The sequence below is a fragment of the Solanum stenotomum genome, chromosome 9, assembly GCF_019186545.1.
Source record: "Solanum stenotomum isolate F172 chromosome 9, ASM1918654v1, whole genome shotgun sequence".
Lineage (NCBI taxonomy): Eukaryota > Viridiplantae > Streptophyta > Magnoliopsida > Solanales > Solanaceae > Solanum > Solanum stenotomum.
In genome coordinates, this window is record NC_064290.1 from 24,067,567 (window position 1) to 24,074,210 (window position 6,644).

The following is a 6,644-nucleotide window of genomic DNA, read 5'->3' on the forward strand; positions in this document are numbered from 1 at the left end:
TATCATCGCTTTCTAATTCATAATGTCACGACCCGATTTATCAAGTCATGATGGCACCTACTATAACCCACCAGCAGGTAAGCCAATCCGTAACCCGGAACAACAAGTAATGGGTCTGAGGGTAGAAATTAAACAAGAGTAGGCAAATAACAATATAAACAGGCGGAAGCAAACCAAAAACATATATACAAATAAAGATCCCTCCCAGAACCTGGAAGTCACTAGTACAGAGCTACTACAAAATGAGTACAAGTCCCAAAACTGGACAACAGAGACTAGACTGTCTCGAAAGGAAAATGACAAGTCTATATATACAGATGGAGACTGAGATAGTACAAAACGCCGTGTGCTCACCCCCGTCTCCGGATAAGTCTACTCCAAGCTCGATCAACGCTGGCTACTAGTGCTCGGACCTGCATCACAAAATAGATGCAGAGCGTAGCATGAGTACCAAAACAACAGGTACCCAGTAGGCATCATCGGCCGACTGAGCAAGATAAGCAAAAGTAAACTGAAATGCGAATAAAGGGTCACATCAAGTGCAAAGAGTAGTAAATGGGGGGTATGTACACGAGCGTACAGGCAACAAAGACAAGCAATCTAACTAACTCCGCCGGGCTCCCATAAACCCGACGGGTACGCTCGTGCACAATAAAAGAAACCACCTGCACGGACCCCCATAAGCCCGGCAGATGGACTGACAGTTGAAGTAAAATAATGGAGCTAGAAGGTCTATCACAATATTACCAATTTCCGGACTTGTAACTGAACCATTCCCAATCATATTCCAAGATCTCATTACGTCCCGGACTTTAACCGGAATCTCTCCAACCTCCAAAACCTCAACCTGCAGATGAGAGTAATCAAGACTAAACTGAAGCTTTAGTGAGGAATTGGGAATACACCACGTGCAAGCTGGACCACGGACTCGAACCGGGTACTATAGCTAATGAGTCAACCTATATGGGCTGGACCACGGACTCGAACCGGGTGCTGTAGCCAAAGGTCGGGCACGGGTGGGCTGGACCACGGACTCGAACCGGGTGCTGTAGCCAAAATCAGATCACAGGTAAGCTGGACCACGGACTCGAACCGGGTACTGTAGCTAAGCCTGGACATAAATGAGCTGGACCACGGACTCTAACCGGGTACTGTAGCTGAAACCAGATCACAGGTAAGCTGGACCACGGACTCGAACCGGGTACTGTAGCTAAGCCTGGACATAAATGAGCTGGACCACGGACTCTAACCGGGTACTGTAGCTGAAACCAGATCACAGGTAAGCTGGACCACGGACTCGAACCGGGTACTGTAGCTAAGCCTGGACATAAATGAGCTGGACCACGGACTCTAACCGGGTACTGTAGCTGAAACCAGATCACAGGTAAGCTGGACCACGGACTCGAACCGGGTACTGTAGCTAAGCCTGGACATAAATGAGCTGGACCACGGACTCTAACCGGGTACTGTAGCTGAAACCAGATCACAGGTAAGCTGGACCACGGACTCGAACCGGGTACTGTAGCTAAGCCTGGACATAAATGAGCTGGACCACGGACTCTAACCGGGTACTGTAGCTGAAACCAGATCACAGGTAAGCTGGACCACGGACTCGAACCGGGTACTGTAGCTAAGCCTGGAAAAAGTAAGCTGGACCACGGACTCTAACCGGGTACTGTAGCTAAGAATCAATATCCAACCATCCGTCGCGGGAAATATCACCAAACCGATTACCATAAATAATCCTTTTAGTCCGACCCTCATATACCCCAAATCGCCGAGGAAGTATCCAATAATGAGTAAGCTAGACCACGGACTTTAACCGGGTATTTGTAGCCGATATAAAAGCAGGGCATTATGGATACAAGGTCATAAGCTGAGTTACCGACTATCAGACTCAAGTCTGCTATATCAGTCTACAAGGAGCTAACCGTCCGAAACGACGTCGGAAAAAGTTCTACTGCCCAACGACATCCGAAATCTCGCAAGTCTATGGCAACACTAGTCTAAGCCTAGACTAAGGCCAAACATACTTCAAATCAATATTATCATATACACCACCAGATATGGCTATTCAATAATATCAAGAGACATGCTGTCATAATCCAACACTTTCCCGAAATAAGGTCTAAGGCAGGAATTATAGAAATTTAGCATGCTCGACACCCGAACCCCTCCATACTCAAGCAAATCAATAAACAATTGCCTAAACATGCTCAATCTCACGAGAGAAAACCATAGCCTACCTGAAAGCCGATCACGCGTGCTCCAACTCACGGTACCGGATCTTTTCCTCTCCGAACGGTCTCCAAATGCTTCCCCACTAACAAAAGGTTAATCACCTCGTCATTACGAATATATTGACACTAAAATTATATTTTTCGGAGACGGACCCAAAATCGGGTCTAAAACGGGATTGTGGGGCCCACACTTAGAATCTCAAAATCGAATCCGTGGAAACGTCCCAACTACCTTACTAAACTAATATCCCAAAATTTTAGCACAAACAGATGCCTACAACACCGCAAATCAGCCACAATAATTAAAAAGGGCAGCCCCTTGATCACCAATTTTTGGAAAAACGAGACCCTTTCAACGCAAACAGATTATACCACGACGATCCTTGCGAAAAACTCTACAAGTTAGCCACAAGAATGACTCAAAACGGACCTAAGATGATCAAGATCTCACAATTCAAAATTCAACAACAATTCAATCCGGAAAATCACCCTGGCAGTGGCTAAAATTGATTTCTTACCTCAAACGAAGCCTCCCCTCGCGTTTCCGAGATCACCGCTAGATTCCCCTCGAAATTCTCTTGAAGTTTGCCTTTTGAATCACTTAATTTGGATTCAAAATGAAGGAACAATCTTGAGTTGAAGTTGAACAAAAAAATTGGACGAATTTCGTTTTTAAATTCTGGAAATTTCCAGATTTCACTCCTCTGCCACGTGTCGTCACGTGGCTCTGCCACGTCACCGCCGCGTCAAAATTCTACAACCCTTCAAACTTAAATTTCGATGTTTCGGACTCGTTCGAAGTCCAAAAAATACAAACCTTATATGGAATCTAATTGGAAACGATATTTCGGACTCAACGGTGAAGGCGGAATTTCCATTTGGAGCTCGCTTCGATGAAAAGTGGGTCCCACACCCAGTATCATTTTGAACCAGATTCCACAATTGCCATCTAAAGCCTTGGGAAGTGAACAAAAGGTCGTTCTAGACCAAAATCAATATTCCGAAGCTAACCTAGCTGTCAGAATTTTCATCTGAGCACGACTTCCAAGAAGGTTGACCAAAGTCAACTTTTTAAGTCATTACACATAATCTATATACTCTATTTGTACATATTTTTCATTATTTATTAGTATCTATGATATTTGTTTTTTCTTTGGATCTTTAGGTAATATGCAATCTTTAGCTATGTGTCCTAATTTCCACAATTATAGCAACTACATTCCGTTAATTTCTTCTTTAGTCTATATGGTCTTTTATTTTTGTAGTTTTTTACGTAGTTGTTTCTACTTGGTCTTTTATACTTATATTTTGATCTATATTTTTTATAGTTTCTTTTTTTATTATACTTTTTATAATACCTATCCGTACATCCAAATTTGGGTGCTATTTTATTTTTGCAACATTCTAGGTTTTTTACTAATATTTTTTCCATTTTTATTTCTTCTTTATATTTTTCACATAGTTCTAAAAACCATCGTTGTAGGAATTTCATTCTAGCTCCTAGGGTATCTGTTAGTCCTGCTTCATTCCAACTTCTTATTACTTTTGAACTAAAAGGTTCGGGTAATTTTGTAAAATATAGTTTCCTTATTTCTTTACTTTCTTCTGTATTATATGTCCATTTATAATAGTATTCTTTAAATGCACACGTATATTAATCTATATAACACATATTACATATTGCTAATTTTGTCATTAGATTCCTGTTTATAATTTTTTCTTTATTTTGTTCTTCTATTTCTGTTGTCATACTACTAAATTCATTTCTTAAAGCTGTTTCGTATTTATATAGTATTTTCATAGTTGTAGTAGCTAATTCGCCATCAAATTTTTTATTACTTCTTAAAGTGTTTAAACTTTCATTTGTTAAATTTTGTAGCCATAATTTTACTGTTCCTATAAGTGTTCTTTCTATATATCATGGTGTTTCTGTCATTCCTATTTTGTTATCTATTAATTGTTTTGATATATATCTCATCAATAATTGGATTGTTTTATTTATATCTCCTACACAGTCTAAATCTAAAAAATTATGTTGTTCGGTTATTGGTTTAGGTGTCCATTTTTTATTTAATCTTTTATCTCATGTAGTTTTTTCTCTATCATATTGTTCATAGTTTGCATTATAATATTTTGGATTTAAGTTTTTTGGGTTTTTTACTCCTGATGTACTAGGTTTTTCATTCATGTATATATCTCATGTATTTACTACTAGCTTCTTTGTATTATCTATGTTTTCTAAAAGTTCTGTATATGTTTCGCTTGTTTCTGAATGTTTTTCATCTAGATCTTTATCATTTATTTCATCAATTCCTATTTCAGGTAGATTATCTTGATTTTCTTCTAGATGTAATTTTTCTTTAAATCTATTTATATCTTCTTCCTAAATTAGAAAATAGTATCTTTATTTTTAATCCATCGTAATTTTCATATGTTTTTTCATCTATTGCATATTCTTCTTTGTTCATTTATAAATTGTGTTGAAGTTTATACTCTAAATTTTCTATTTGTATCTGTAGATATAAAATAGTTTTTCTCTGTGCTACTATAGAATTTTTACAAGTTCCTGCAAATATATTGATGTTAAGTCTATTTTGCCTATAGCTTAATTCTTGTCTTTTTATTATAATTGTTTCAGTAAGATATTGTTTATACTCTTTTTCGTTCATTGCTTCTTTAAACATTGGATATATTTATACTCTGTTTTGGATATAATATCTATAAATTAATCAAAACAATTATAAAAAAAAAATTGTCAGATGAATTCCGCACCCCCCAAAATTCGTATCAGAGCTATGGAAGAAAAGAAACGAAATCATAAACGATTAAGAAAAGTAAAAAGAAAATTATCCAAATTATACCCCGAATATAGACAATTAAATGCTACTAAGATAGATAATATATCCAAAACAAAGTATAAATATATCTAATGTTTAAAGAAACAATGAACGAAAAACAGTATAAACAACATCTTACTAAAACAATTATAATAAAAAGACAAGAATTAAGACATAGGCAAAATAGACTTAATAGTAATATATTTGCAGGGACTTGTAAAAAATCTATAGTAGCACAGAGAAAAATTATTTTATATCTACAGATACAAATAGAAAATTTAGAGTATAAACTTCAACACAATTTATAAATGAACAAAGAAGAATATGCAATAGATGAAAAAACATATGAAAATTACAATGGATTAAAAATAAAGATAGTATTTTCTAATCTAGGAAGAAGATATAAGAAAATAGGTGATAATCTAAGTTTAATGTTAGAAAGAGAAACAGTAAAATTAGAAGATAGTTTAACTACTATGGTAAGAATAACAAAAGAAAATGAAGAAATAGATAGACAAAAAGAAATTGAAAAGATAAAACATCAAGCTAAAAAGAAAATACAACAAGTAGAAGAAACAAAAAACACTACAATATTAGAATTAGAGAAAGAATTAGCAATATTAAAAGAAATGTATGCAATAAAACAGAAAGAAAAAGAACAAAAAGCAAAATTAACGGTAGAGATAAATAGATTTAAAGAAAAATTACAACTAGAAGAAAATCAAGATAATCTACCTGAAATAGGAAACGATGAAATAAATGATAAAGATCTAGACGAAAAACATTCAGAAATAAGCGAAACATATACAGAACTTTTAGAAAACATAGATAATACAAAGAAGCTAGAAGTAAATACAGGAGATATAGACATGGATGAAAAACCTAGTAAATCAGGAGTAAAAAATCCAAAAAATTAAAATCCAAAATACTATAATGCAAACTATGAACAATATGATAGAGAAAAAACTATATGGGATAAAAAGATTAAATAAAAAATGGACACCTAAATCAATAACCGAACAACATAATTTTTTAGATTTAGACTGTGTAGCAGATATAAATAAAACAATCCAATTATGGATGAGATATATATCAAAATAATTAATAGATAACAAAATAGGAATGACAGAAACACCAGGATATATAGAAAGAACACTTATAGGAACAGTAAAATTATGGCTACAAAATTTAACAAATGAAAGTTTAAACACTTTAAGAAGTAATAAAAAATTTGATGGCGAATTAGCTAATACAACTATGGAAATACTATATAAATACGAAATAGCTATAAGAAATGAATTTAGTAGTATGACAACAGAAGTAGAAGAACAAAATAAAGAAAAAATTATAAACAGGAATCTAATGACAAAATTAGCAATATATAATATGTATTATATAGATGAATATACATGTGCATTTAGAGAATACTATTATAAAGGAACATATAGTACAGAAGAAAGTAAAGAAATAAGGAAACTATAATTTACAAAATTACCCGAACCTTTTAGTTCAAAAGTAATAAGAAGTTGGAATGAAGCATGACTAACAGATACCCTAGGAGCTAGAA

At 34.9% G+C, this 6,644-nt stretch overlaps 1 long non-coding RNA gene across 1 annotated transcript; it reads right to left on the minus strand.

Moving 5' to 3' along the window:
- Positions 1 to 245: 245 nt before the first annotated feature.
- On the minus strand, positions 246 to 2,887 carry LOC125875700 (uncharacterized). The gene is made up of 3 exons (XR_007447457.1): positions 2,759 to 2,887; positions 2,247 to 2,323; positions 246 to 413 (listed from the first exon to the last, which is right to left on the minus strand). It is a non-coding gene; the product is annotated as an uncharacterized LOC125875700 (long non-coding RNA).
- Positions 2,888 to 6,644: the final 3,757 nt, after the last annotated feature.